We start from the raw sequence: 12,778 nt of genomic DNA, 5'->3' as shown, positions 1-12,778 counted from the left end.
TCTGTGCCTGTGCAGCCTCCTCTGACCACATGTGCCAAATCTTAAACTGCTAGGCACCGCTGCACGGCTCCGCTTAGCACATGGCACCCACCTCGGTTCATTGAGAGCCTAGCCTCATGTCAGTTGATATTAGCCCACATTTACCTGCTCCAGCTCTGTGTCTGCCTGGGGCAGGTGTTTGTACCCAGTGCCAGTTGCTCAGGTGCTCAGCTGCACAGCAAGTCCTTTTAAAAGAGCTGTGCCTCTATACCCTCAGCCTAGCTGAGAGACCTGTGATCAGCAGGAAACCTGTTCAGAACTTTTTTTTTTTTTTAAAGCTTTCTCAGGCCTTATGTGGATATTTTGTGGCCCCACATTGGGCACCAAATGTAATCAGATTTTTGTTTGGACCACTAGCTCACAAATAATGACACAGAGACTTTATTTTATTATTATTATTTTTTTTTTTTTGGTTTTTTTTGAAACAGGGTTTCTTTGTGTAGCTTCGCGCCTTTTCCTGGAACTCACTGGGTAGCCCAGGCTGGCCTCGATCTCACAGAGATCCACCTGGCTCTGCCTCCCAAGTGCTGGGATTAAAGGCGTACGCCACCACCACCCAGCTCAGAGACTTATTATTAATTATGAAAGCTTGGCCTTAGCTTAGGCTTGTCCCACTAGCTCTTATAACTTAAATTAACTGTTTTTTATTAATCTACGTTTTACCATGTGGCTTTTAACCTTTCATTCTATATGTCCAACTCCCTCCATGTCTCGTTGGCCTTTCTGCCTCTCGATTTTCTCCACCTGCTTCCTCTCTCTGCCCAGAGGTCATGCCTATACCTTCTGCCTAGCTATTAGTGGCCATTCATCTCTTTATTAAATCAGTCACAGCAATGTCTTCATACAGTGTACATGTATTCCACAACATCCACCATAGTCTCTCTCTACTTTATTGAGGCTAGATCTCTCAAAGAATCCAGAAAATGCTGGTTCTAGCTAGTCTATCTAGATAACTTACCTCAGAGACTCCACATCATTGCCTCCTGAATGCTATGAATGCAGATGACCTGTATACCTGCACTGCCTTTTATATGGTGCTAGGGATCTGAACTCTGATGCTTATACTTGAATGGCAAGATTTTACCCACTGAACCATCTTCCCACCCTAAGGTGTGTGTGTGTGTGTGTGTGTGTGTGCGTGCGTGCGTGTGCGTGTGCGTGCGTGCGTGTGTGTGTGTGTGTGTGTGTGTGTGTGTGTGTGTGTATTATGAATAGGATAGATAGTTTCAAAGTTGTCTGGATTTCTATATAAAATATCACATAGTCTTTTTGTTTGTTTACTTTTGTTGATGTGGGCTCTTTCATTCTATGACTGTACCAGTTTGTTCATCTTCTATAATTGGACATTTTGGCTTTGCGAGTGATTTTCTCTTAACATGCACACTAAGGAGTAGAATTGCTTTTCATGCCTATCCTCCATTTTAATGCAGCATGACAATGCTTTTTCCAAATGTTTGTGCCAATTTGTAGCATAAACAATGTACTAGAGTTCCCATTATCTTCATCCTTGCCAGCACTTGGTATGGGTAATATTCTCAGTTATGTTTTGATAGATATGTAGTGGTATTTTACTGTGGCTTTAATATTCATTTGCCAGATAACTAAAGGAAGTCAAGTACCATTTATATTTTTGTAAGTCTCATCAGTATCTTCTTAAGGACCTGTATACCTTGGGCTTAGTGGTTTTATATTTATCTTACTAACTTGTAGAGATGACACATGTATTCTCAACATGAATCTTTTATATGTTGGGTGGAGATCTCTTCCCACTCTGCAGCTTGCTTTTTCACTCTTAATGGCAATTGTTTTTTTTTCTTAATGCAAACAAATTATAACTACTTAATTTCAGTGTAGTCAAAACTATGAAAATAAAGGACTATTTGGGAAGGTGAAGGTTATTGGGAGGTGGGACAACAGAGGCAATGTGTGAGAGATAATCAAAGTACATTGTAAACATGTATACAAATGTCAGTGAAATCTATTATTTTATACAATTTAATATATGCTACTATAAGTAAATTAAAATACAAGATGAGAAGTATGCTGATTTCCATTTTGAAAAAAGTTTGAATTCATGCCTCACACTTAACCTACTGTGTGACCTTGGCCAGCTTTTGAACTTCACTTTACTTATCTGTAAGTAGATAGTAATAATATCCATGTCATAGAGTAATTGAGAAGATTAGGCAAGATAAAGCACTTACTATCGAGCCATTCACCTAGCAATCCCTCAGTAGATGTTAATTGCCTCCCCCATCATTTAGGGTGCTCATTTTCATACTGCCTTTTGGGAAATTGGGTAGTATTCATGAGCTATTTGCAAATGAATGTTTTGGAAATTAGAATCTCAAATAATTATCCTAGGAATTTAGAAGGTGGCCTAAAATAGTAAACCATAATTAATTTGCCCAGAGAACTAAATTGTAAAATTTTCTCTGATGAAAAGAATTCACAGTCAATATGGGATCCTTGATAATAAAAATCATGACTAAAGTATCCTATCTAGGACATGAGAAGTGGTCGTTTAGAGCAATTCTGAACCCCATACATAATGCATCACAGTCTAAACTCGGGTAGATCTCTTTGCCTCCAGGAAGAAAGCAAGGTTTCTTAAGAGAAATTGCTAAGCACTCCGATCCAAAGCATCTTCTTCACCTCTTTAGAACTTTCTGGTGCTTGTTGATTGATTTTCATTTTTTCCTTTTCCATTATTCATTTGACAGTACTTGTGCAAAATTTATAACATATAAGTGTGCTAGCACCAAAACACTGAAAACTATAGACTCAATCCTGCCTGAATGAAGCGAAGAAAAAAAGAGTGTAAGGTTTTATAAAAGATCCTAGCACCATGCATCTTTTGATCCCAAAGTTCCTTTTCTGATAATAATAGAAAGGACCTTTCCATAGATAATTATGCAGTGGTCAAACATAATATATTATATAATGTTTAATGCACAAAATACAAGTGCTTCTGTGTATATGCATAACTAAAAAGAGTACTTTCATACTGATAAAATATATCTGAAGGTACTAGAAACAAATCAAACAGAAACTGGTAGAAAGTCAACATTTGCAATAAAGAAACTGCATTAGATAAATTTCCTGGTTTTATACAGCTTCTGCATGAAGTCAGTCACTAATTGATTAGAACCAAGAAGTAAAGTCTCAGTTTTACTGATTTGGAAAATCAGAAAACTGGCTACTGAAAAATAAAGGTGAATCTGTATAAGGAGACCCCACATTCTGCCCATAAATGTCTGCCAGATGTTTGAGCCTCGAACAAAGCATCAACACTTTTCAAAGTACTCTTTTCAAAACAGAGTACGTAGTCTCTGCAAAGTCTCGTTCATATCTAAGCCATAATCCAGAATTACCAGACATACATAGAAATTGGAAGATGTGATGCATTCTTAAGAGACATTCAGTAAACACTGATTCTTTGATGACCACACTTGGAATTAGCAGGCAAGGATTTCAAAGCCAATGTTATGACTCTGTCCAAGGATGTAAAATATGCATTTATTGAATTAAATATGAAATCTCCATATAGAAATAAAAATATAAAATAACTAAATGGGACATCTAGAACTAAAATACGTAATGTCTGAAATGAAAGTCCCCTGTATGAGCTTAATGATAAATGTAAAATGTGCCAGTGAATTGGGAGATCAAATTTAACCATTCTGGGGGGGGGGGGGGGGGAAATGTAGCACACACTTTGAAAGAATAGATTCCAATTCTAGTCTTAACCCATTGAGCAATGTTAAAATAACTAACATGTCATTAGGATTCCAGGAAAAGAGAAAGAAATGAAGGCAAAAATGTGTTGAAAGATGTAGTGTACATACTCAGAAGACTTAATGTCAGTTGATGAAAGACAAAAATGATGTGTGCCTTACTAGGTACAGTGAAGATTAAATGCAGAGGATTATCAGAGTTCTTGGAAAGGGAAAAGTAGAGGCAGAAGCTGGTGGATCTCTGTGAGTTTAAGGCTAGCCTGGTCTACATAACAGGCTACACACCCAATCCTGAGACTGCGTTTGAGGACTAGGAAGTGCTAAGGGAAGGAAATTTTGTGAGCACTAACTTCAGCAGGTACATATTTAATAAATTCCATCCTGCAGGTGCCCTCTTCCCCTTAATCTCGTGACCTGCTGTATCAGAGACATCTGACTTCCCTTCGCATAAAGAGTGACATACTACCAGCATCATCCTCACTAAACCTAGACCTTTAGGCCTAGTCAGTGGAAAAGAATATATACTTTCTAAATTCTCCGTTTCTTAAATGCCATTGAGTATGGGATTTCAATTTTTCAAGATGAAGGTTTCTGGAGATGAAGGATGTTGATGGTTGTCATTGACAGTAGGCAACACAGCTGCCAGGTATGTGGCCCGAGGAACTCTTTCCAGAGAGTCCTCAAGTGAGGCCAGGAGTCAGGAAACACTCCTGGTGTAAGTCAGAAAGAAGCAAAAATCACCATTTACTAAGTAAAAATACACACCAGAAAGATATGGATGGGCTTCTTGAGAGAATCGAGCTTAAGCGTCTTCATAATACCGATGTATATGATTTTGAAGTTGCATTGTTCGAAGAATATAATTTACAACCAAGTTCAAAGATAAGTGAAATATAAGTTTTAAAAAATGAACTGGCTCATTTCTTTTAAGGAGACAATCCTTCTGTAAATGAAACTGTAAGGTCGTTTATGAGGGTCATTGTTTAGGTTTATAGAGAAGAGTCAAACTTAAGCCCAGATATCACATACATTTCATCTAGGAATGGCACATTACCTATTTGTATACTTTTGATTTTGTGACTGTGTGTTATATATGCATGCACAGACGTGTGCACATGCATACATGTGTGATGTGGTGGTAGCATGCGTGCCATGGAATGAAAGGTAGAAGACTCTTCTTCCATCGTGCAGGTCCTGAGGTCAGGCATGGTGGCAAGCTCCTTCACTCATTGATCCATCTCACCAGGCTGTTTGAACCCTGCATCAGGTTGTCCCTCAAAAAGGGTTGTTGTCTTTTTGTAGCAGGCTTTACGGAGGGTTTGTCAATCTATTGGCTGTGGGGAACTTACTCTCATCCAACAAGAAATGCAACTAGAGGGAATGGCATCAGGCACTACTTTCTATTCCTGTATCACCTCTGTTTCTCCAGCTTCCTATGCTGTCTCAATTTCATGACAGTATGAATGCACTTAATATATCTGAACTGAATGCTTGAAATCAATTCAGTACACTCATGAATACAGAACGAAGCAGCACCACTGCCTCTTCATTCATCAGGGAGAGATGGGGAAGGTCCGGAGATGGTCGTCGAGCCTTGGCATCAGGAAGCCCTCCACAGTCCATTAGAGCGCCACCCTCCCCCATGGGTTCTTAAAGGGTCGCATATTGTGGGGGGCTATCCCTCACCCCAACATTTCCCCAGAGTACTCTTGAGTAGGAGCAGCAGGAAATATTAGTTAGAAGGATAGAGCGGAGAAAAAAAAGATAGAAAATACAGGATAGCCTTGAGAGGGCCTGGATTCTAATCCATCCAGCCCAGAACTTTATTCCAATGGGCTATTTATAGCAATGCCAAGGCATGGAGCAAAAGACCTCCCCCTTGCTAGTTACAGTCAAGTGTAGACCCTTACAGACACCTGGTACCCAGGCCCATAGTCCAACCATCCTCTTATGCGGTCCTGCTGGGTACAGCCACTAGGAAACCTAGTGGGCTCCAACAACATATCTGCAGAGAAGACCACACCCATTGGGCCAAACCACTCCATTCCATTGGTCATTAGACCAAATGGCAGAATTCCCACAACATGTAACTCAGTACCTTTAAAAGAAAAAAGAAAAGAAAAAGGGGGCATTTTATTCAATGTCCACTTAGGGAATATGGTAGTGGTTGTATTTTAACCTAGGAGGTGTAGCATGGAGCTATCCTTGGTTCAAGACATAAGCATAGATAGTTACACTCATTCTTGACAATGTATATGCCTTGTAGATGACTGGAGAGATCAGTTTGTACAGTACTTCTGCATGGGTTCCCATGCACCTTCTGCTCTTGTTTATATAATCCAGAACTCCTCTTTGCTACCACTTTGCCTTAGATAACTGTGTGTGTACCAGTGTGAACTTTGACCCCATGTTTTCCTTCTATGCAATCACAACCATCTGGTAATGCTGTCTTGCTGTGTTATGTGCTTTAGTGTGTCACGGTTGCACATTAGTCAGTTTACTTAATGATGCAGTTTCCCTGGTTGTCATTTATATAGCTTCCAATAGAGCCACACTCTTACTCTGCCTCACTTGATTACATAGTTGGGCACATAAAGAGGGAATATAAAATTCTAGGTTTGTGCACAATCTCAGATGGAAAGGGGAATGAGCTGTATGTCATAGATGATTATAGTATATAATTATATAGTCCTTTTTCCATACTAAAAAAGCTAACAGTATTACCTGACAATTTTACTACTTGGAGATACATACATGCATGCATACATACATACATACACAGTCAGACTGGTACTCTATGTTTATTGTAGCACTCATCACAGTGACAAAGGTAACCAACCAAGATATACATTGACAGCTGAATGGATAAAGAAAATGTGTCCTGTATACACTGTAGAATATTATTTGGCCACAAAGATAGCAGTCTGGTCATTTGCAGCAACATGGGTGGAATTGCAGGACATTGTGTTAAGTGAAATAAGCCTAGCAGAGAATGGCCATGAGAGAATTTTGTGGGTTTTCTCTCATAGGTACAAGCTAAAGAAATTTGCCTTGGGAGTAAGAAAGACAGCAGCTAGGAAGCTGGATTGACAGAGGGTGAATAACTAGTACCAAAATACAGGTATATGGGATAAATGGTGTTCTATAACACAGTGAGGTAAGAGATTCCAACAGTCACAATCTCAAGTAACTGGGCGGAGGTGAGTTTCCTAACATAAAGAAACTGTAATTACTCTGATTCAACCATTCACACTGTAGGACATAAAGTTATCATGTTATTCCATCAATGTAGAGCATGTTGATTAAAAATAGAAAATGTTCATATAATATAGGTAAGAAAATTTAAGCAAAAATGCCTTGAATTCTTTTTTTTGTTATTTTTTTGAAAATGGCTGTTGGTCATTGAAGTGAAATTGGTCTTGTTTTTGATTTAGAGAGCTGTCCCAATAGCTTATAGTCAATATATTGTAATTATAGCTAAAGTTAAAATAGCTTTTCTTCCTCACTGAATTCAGGAATAATTTGGTAGAAGTAGGTATCCAATGTATATTCACCCACCATATCTCAAAATTTATATTCATGTTTTAATTGCATATAGTCAAAATTATCTTAGTCTCCTGGGAAAACAGTTTAACTTCTGTTTTCTCTGTGTTCATCCTTCACCCTGTGATTTCTCACAACTATAGAGCAACTCTAGCCTCTCCTGGAACTCTTATTGCTTCAAAATGGGGTCTCCATGTATCCCTCCTCCCTTTGATTTTTTATTTTGAAAGGGATAATAGAGTTCAACAGGATTCTCATTTAGTTGATTCCTTTTTTTTTTTTTTTTTTTTTTTTTTTGGTCTGGCACCCTGTTACTGCTTAAATTGAACAAGTTAGTTTTATTTGGAAATATTCCTAAGAGTCAGTCTCTCCACCCTCTTCCCCTCTCTCTTTTTGTACAAAGATTGAGAATGCAGTTTTTTAGAGACACTCACATTATAGCAGTTTAGTGATTTGATGATACAAGAAAAATCTGATTCATAAGATTATCAGAAGGAGGATTTCAAATTTTTTTAACAGAAAGGACAGTTGGTTTGGTTTAGTCATCAAAATAAAATCTGACCTACTGGATACCCTGTATTATGCTTGCATTTCCATTGGGAATGCAACACGCCACTGTCCCTTTCTGCTGTTTAACTTAAGCTGCAGTGAGCACTAAGAGAACAGCCGTGGGGCTGAGCAGCTTATTTTTTTTTTAATCTATTCATTTTATACTTTCAGACAGATTTTTCCCTGGGGTGAAACAAAGGTTAACTGAAATTTCCTCTGTTGTGTACCTGAACGAATCAGCAGTTCGAGGAGGAAATCCCATTGATGGGCCAAGAGAGTGACAGGCTCTATTTAAAGAATTCCCCCGACTGTGTGGTAGACCAGCCATGCCATGAATTTAACTGTTCCTGTGGTCCCCATACTTGTACACACCAAAAAGAGAGGGAGAGAGAGGGAGAAAGCGACTTTGTTCTGCTAACGTAGCCCTAAGCTTTGAAAACCATGAGCCATTGAGTTTTGTGAATTCAAGTTAGACAGCAACAGAGGCCAAAGCTCTAGGGACAATATCTGAAAGGGGGTACACAAAACAGGTAGACGCTGTTTAACTATTGACTTTCTGTGTGCACACTAGCATTGTGTTTACACACACCAAAACCATACTTTATATTTTATGCTGTTAGCCCTAGTTATATCTCAGCATGGTTTTTATTAAATATTTCTAAGTGCATAACAAATAGGAGGGTTTTTATTTGTACAGCTTTCTGCTCCATAAAATATTTTGCTTTTAACAATATATAAGTGTACATATAAGAAATGAGAGTAAACACAATATAAGTCTAAGTGGTTTTTTTAAATGTTTGTATTAGCCTGTAGAAGCTTTGTTTTTAGGGGTATTTCATGTGTTTTGTATTTTTCCTGTTTAGTGGAAACTGCTTTAAATATGAAAAGATGGTATCTTAAGTTGGATTAAACATCCTTAATTCATGTGTATTTAACCTCCGGACTTGTGAGCCTTGTTGAAAAAAACCACTTTAAACCCTGCCTAGTAGGCCTCAATAGTGCATACTGCACATGTATTATAAATAGACATTGTCTTTTCTGAAGTGGAAGTTAGTATGTATTCCCAGGGGGCATGAACTGAATATCTGACAAATATTTCACATGTATTTTTATATACAAAATTGAAATATAATTCGAAATTTTTCCTTTGTAATTTGAAGGTTCTGTTGTCAGTTTTCCCTTACATGTACCCTCTGTGTAGTATGAATGGGAACTTAAGGAGATTTTGAAAGATACTAAAATTAATAGAGAAAATTATCTGGATCTGGATTGATTGATTGACTTTTGTCTGGGGACTTTGGGAAAGCAGATACTTTTTAAATTGGTTTGGGGGGATTTATCTTAGAGATTATGTGGTAGCTAGATTCCATGCTCACAGATAGGAAGATGAAATCTCAAGAAAGAAAATGTTTAGTATGCAATCATTCAATGTGTTTTAAAGAACCTAGTGTTTCTTTGCATAGTAATCCTACCCCTCTTTTATTCTGAGATATTTAAAAATAGTTTCTCCTATTCTGTTTTGTGACTCTTTCTTTTCTCTTTTTGTCCTCTGTCTTTTACATCTTGGTCTTACTGCCAGTAGGCTGTAGCACTATGAGGAACAGCCTGGTAGGTAGTAGATCTGTCTGACTATTCCATGTGCTCCATAAAGGGCTACATTACTCTTTTTGAATGCTATTCAAAATCAAAATTGTACTTACCCTGATATTTTAGCAAGTTATAAATTGACCACACAGTTGTCAGTTGCTGCTGACATGTAAGTACAAGAGTAACCAATGCCCTGAAAAATATTAATGATTTGTAAATGCCCTGAAAAATATTAATGATTTGTAAAGCTCAGTATAGGGCTAGCTACATGGCTCAGCAGGTAAAAGTACTTGCTGAAATGCCCCCAGGACTCACATGGAAAGAGGGAACCAACTCCTGCAAGTTATCCTCTGACCTGCACCCTCATGTGTGTGCCTACACACATGGAAAATTAATAAATATGTAAAAACTAAAATTTTTAATTAAAATGACATCATTTTAGACATCACTTGGTTCTTCAAAATTTATTAAATAGTATTTGTGGAACCCCTGCCGGACACTAAGCAAGTGATAAGAGATTTAAGAAAATAAGATGGAACTTGTCTCTGCCCCATGCAATCTGATGTGATGACTCACCCTGAGGAACCACAACTGCAAATGTGAGGCTTTATTTTTACAAAACCTCAGAGTTATCTCAGTAGAAGACTGGCATTGCTCCTTACATACCATTCATATCCACATCAAATACAATTCTGTATTCAAAGTGGAGCTGTGTTCACATTAGGACCTGAATGGACTACATGATAAAGAATAATCTTGTAGAGGTGAATGTCAGTAACTTGTGTTTTGATTTGATTTGATTTGATTTGATTGGGTTTGGGGTTTTGGTTTTTTGATTTTTGAGACAGGGTTTCTCTGTGTAACAGCCCTAACTGTCCCGGAACTCGTTTTGTAGACCAGGTTGACCTTGAACTCACAGAGATCTGCCTGCCTCTGCCTCCCAAGTGCTGGGATTAAAGGCATATGCTGCCTCTGCTCAGTGCAACTTGTGTTTTTATGTATTGTGTCCTGAGAGGGGTCTGTTAGTGAGGATTCAAAAAGGTGTGTTCTTTAGGTCTCTGCATATTTTCTTTGACGTGTTGTACAATTTATATTAAAAAAAATGAAAGTTCTCTTTTGAACTCAGTTTTATATAATTTTAACATCATACCTTTTCCTTACTTTCTGGCAATCTCAGCTTATGTAAGCAATAATTATTATAGGCACATTGATGAATACTTGTGTTTTGAATTTAAGAATAATTTAATCAGATACATTATTCCTGGAGTTAAATTGAAATGTGAGTCACTTATGGAGCTGGTTGTTCAAGTAGTGTCTGAATTCCTACACAGACTGGACCACTTGGTGCCATAGTAGAAGATGCAAATTTTAAGCTTGATAGGGTACCAGTATTTAGAGTTGGTGATGGTACTCTTCAGACAGCTGCCTTGTCTTTACTGTTCATGAATTCTCTCCTTCAGTTCTCTTTGCAATTCAGTCAAGTTTTTGTATCATCATTCTATCCAGTCACTCACTGAGATCACCAGTATCTTAGTTAATAAATCTAAAATCAGCTCTCAGGCCTTATCTGACTTGGATACATGGTCTCCAGTCAGCCCAGTGCACGTTGGTCCTTCTGCTCAAGTTTGCTCCCGTCTCATTGGTTTAAATTCTTCCTTGTTCCTCTGCCTTCTCTGTACTCAGTTCCTTGCCACTCTCACCCAGTCTTGAACTGAATATTATCCCCCGGCCTCAGTTGGGAAAAATCTCTTTCCAGGCCTCTGTTGCCTGAATTTAAGGTTCATAGATCGAGTAGCACCTTATCTTCATTTCAATATTTTACTACTATTGCAAATCTAACCTGTCCAAAACTAAATATAACTCCCCAGACATGTTCCTTGCAGGTTTTTGTTAGAGTTACTCCTTTTAGTTTCTCAGGTCGAACACTAGGCAGCCATCCTTGACTCAGTTCTCTTAGGTTCATAGCTAATTATTCTCCCAGACTTTGTCAGCTTCATCTTCAGTGTATTCAGAGTGTATTACTGAACTTCCCATTCTTCTGCCTCGATCAGAGGCCCTGTTTGTTGTTGATTGAATTACTGCTGTAGCTTCTTAACTTGTTCCCCTACTCACACTTGCCTCCAATTTTTGTTCTCAACAGAATGATTCTTTACAAGTCAGGTCAAGTCATCCTTCTGTTCACTGAACTCTAGTGACAACGCATTTCCTAACAATAAAGGCCCAAACCTGTATACTGTTCTACAGGGCTCTTAAAAACGTGTACTCCAAGCCGGGCGGTGGTGGCGCACGCCTTTAATCCCAGCACTCGGGAGGCAGAGGCAGGCGGATCTCTGTGAGTTCGAGGCCAGCCTGGACTACCAAGTGAGTTCCAGGAAAGGCGCAAAGCTACACAGAGAAACCCTGTCTCGAAAAACCAAAAAAAAAAAAAAAAAAAAAAAAAAAAAAACGTGTACTCCTATACCTCTTTGACTTTACCCTGCCCCCTACATTTATTCTACTCCAGCCACACTGGAAACTGCTGTTTTGTAAACACTTTGCCATGGCACTTGCTGCTGCTTGGAATGCTTTTGTCTAGAAGTGCATGTCTTGATTCTCTCATCTTCCGTAAGTTTTGCTTACATGCCATTGAAACCTACTCTCCATTCTACATAAAATTGTAACCCATACCCAACACACTCAGTTTTTCCTGCATCCTCTACTGTTCTTTTTCCAAAGCACTATGACCCCATAGCATGCATCATTTATTTATTACTTTTTGTTATGTGTGGTTTTCCTCCCCACACTAGAGATTCTTCTGAATGAAGATCCAATCTCTGTCTTGTTGACTGACATATTCTAAGTACCTAAAATGGTATCTGGTATTTGGAGATAATTGGCTAAACATTTATTGAGTGAATAAATGAATGGTAAGAATTGAGATAATTCTTTAGTTGATTATAATTAGTATAATATCAAGTTCATTGGTGTTTTGTTTTTCATATATTAGTATTGTTAGTTTTTTTATAAAACACATGCATGTGTTGCTTTGATAAAAATTCACAATGACATATAAAATCATCTAGAGAAAAATCTATCTGATATATAAATGAAGTTGAAGGTGTACCAGTAGAATAGCCTTCTATCTTAGGTAATAAGTAACTACTGAAGACTATAAGGAAGACAAAAAATATGTAACTGCCCTGAAGAGACAAAGAAAAGATTATGCTGTGGAACCCTAGACCTAAACTGTTTGGATAGCATGTGGTTATTGGGTTGAAATGGAAGCTACATTTGAACTATTAATAACTACAGGGATGAGGGTATTTGAGCCCTTTTAAAGTAAA

The 12,778-nt window shown here is 38.1% G+C and overlaps 1 protein-coding gene across 2 annotated transcripts in view; it reads left to right on the top strand.

Moving 5' to 3' along the window:
• Nucleotides 1–12,778, top strand: part of Zcchc7 (zinc finger CCHC-type containing 7) — a 192,357-nt gene that overhangs the window by 127,461 nt on the left and 52,118 nt on the right. The gene's annotated exons all lie outside the window — the stretch shown is intronic.

This window comes from Peromyscus californicus, unplaced genomic scaffold (genome assembly GCF_007827085.1).
Source record: "Peromyscus californicus insignis strain IS unplaced genomic scaffold, ASM782708v3 Scaffold_5__1_contigs__length_169319896, whole genome shotgun sequence".
Lineage (NCBI taxonomy): Eukaryota > Metazoa > Chordata > Mammalia > Rodentia > Cricetidae > Peromyscus > Peromyscus californicus.
The sequence above is the reverse complement of the archived record's forward strand: the minus strand, read 5'-3'. Positions and strand labels throughout refer to the sequence as shown.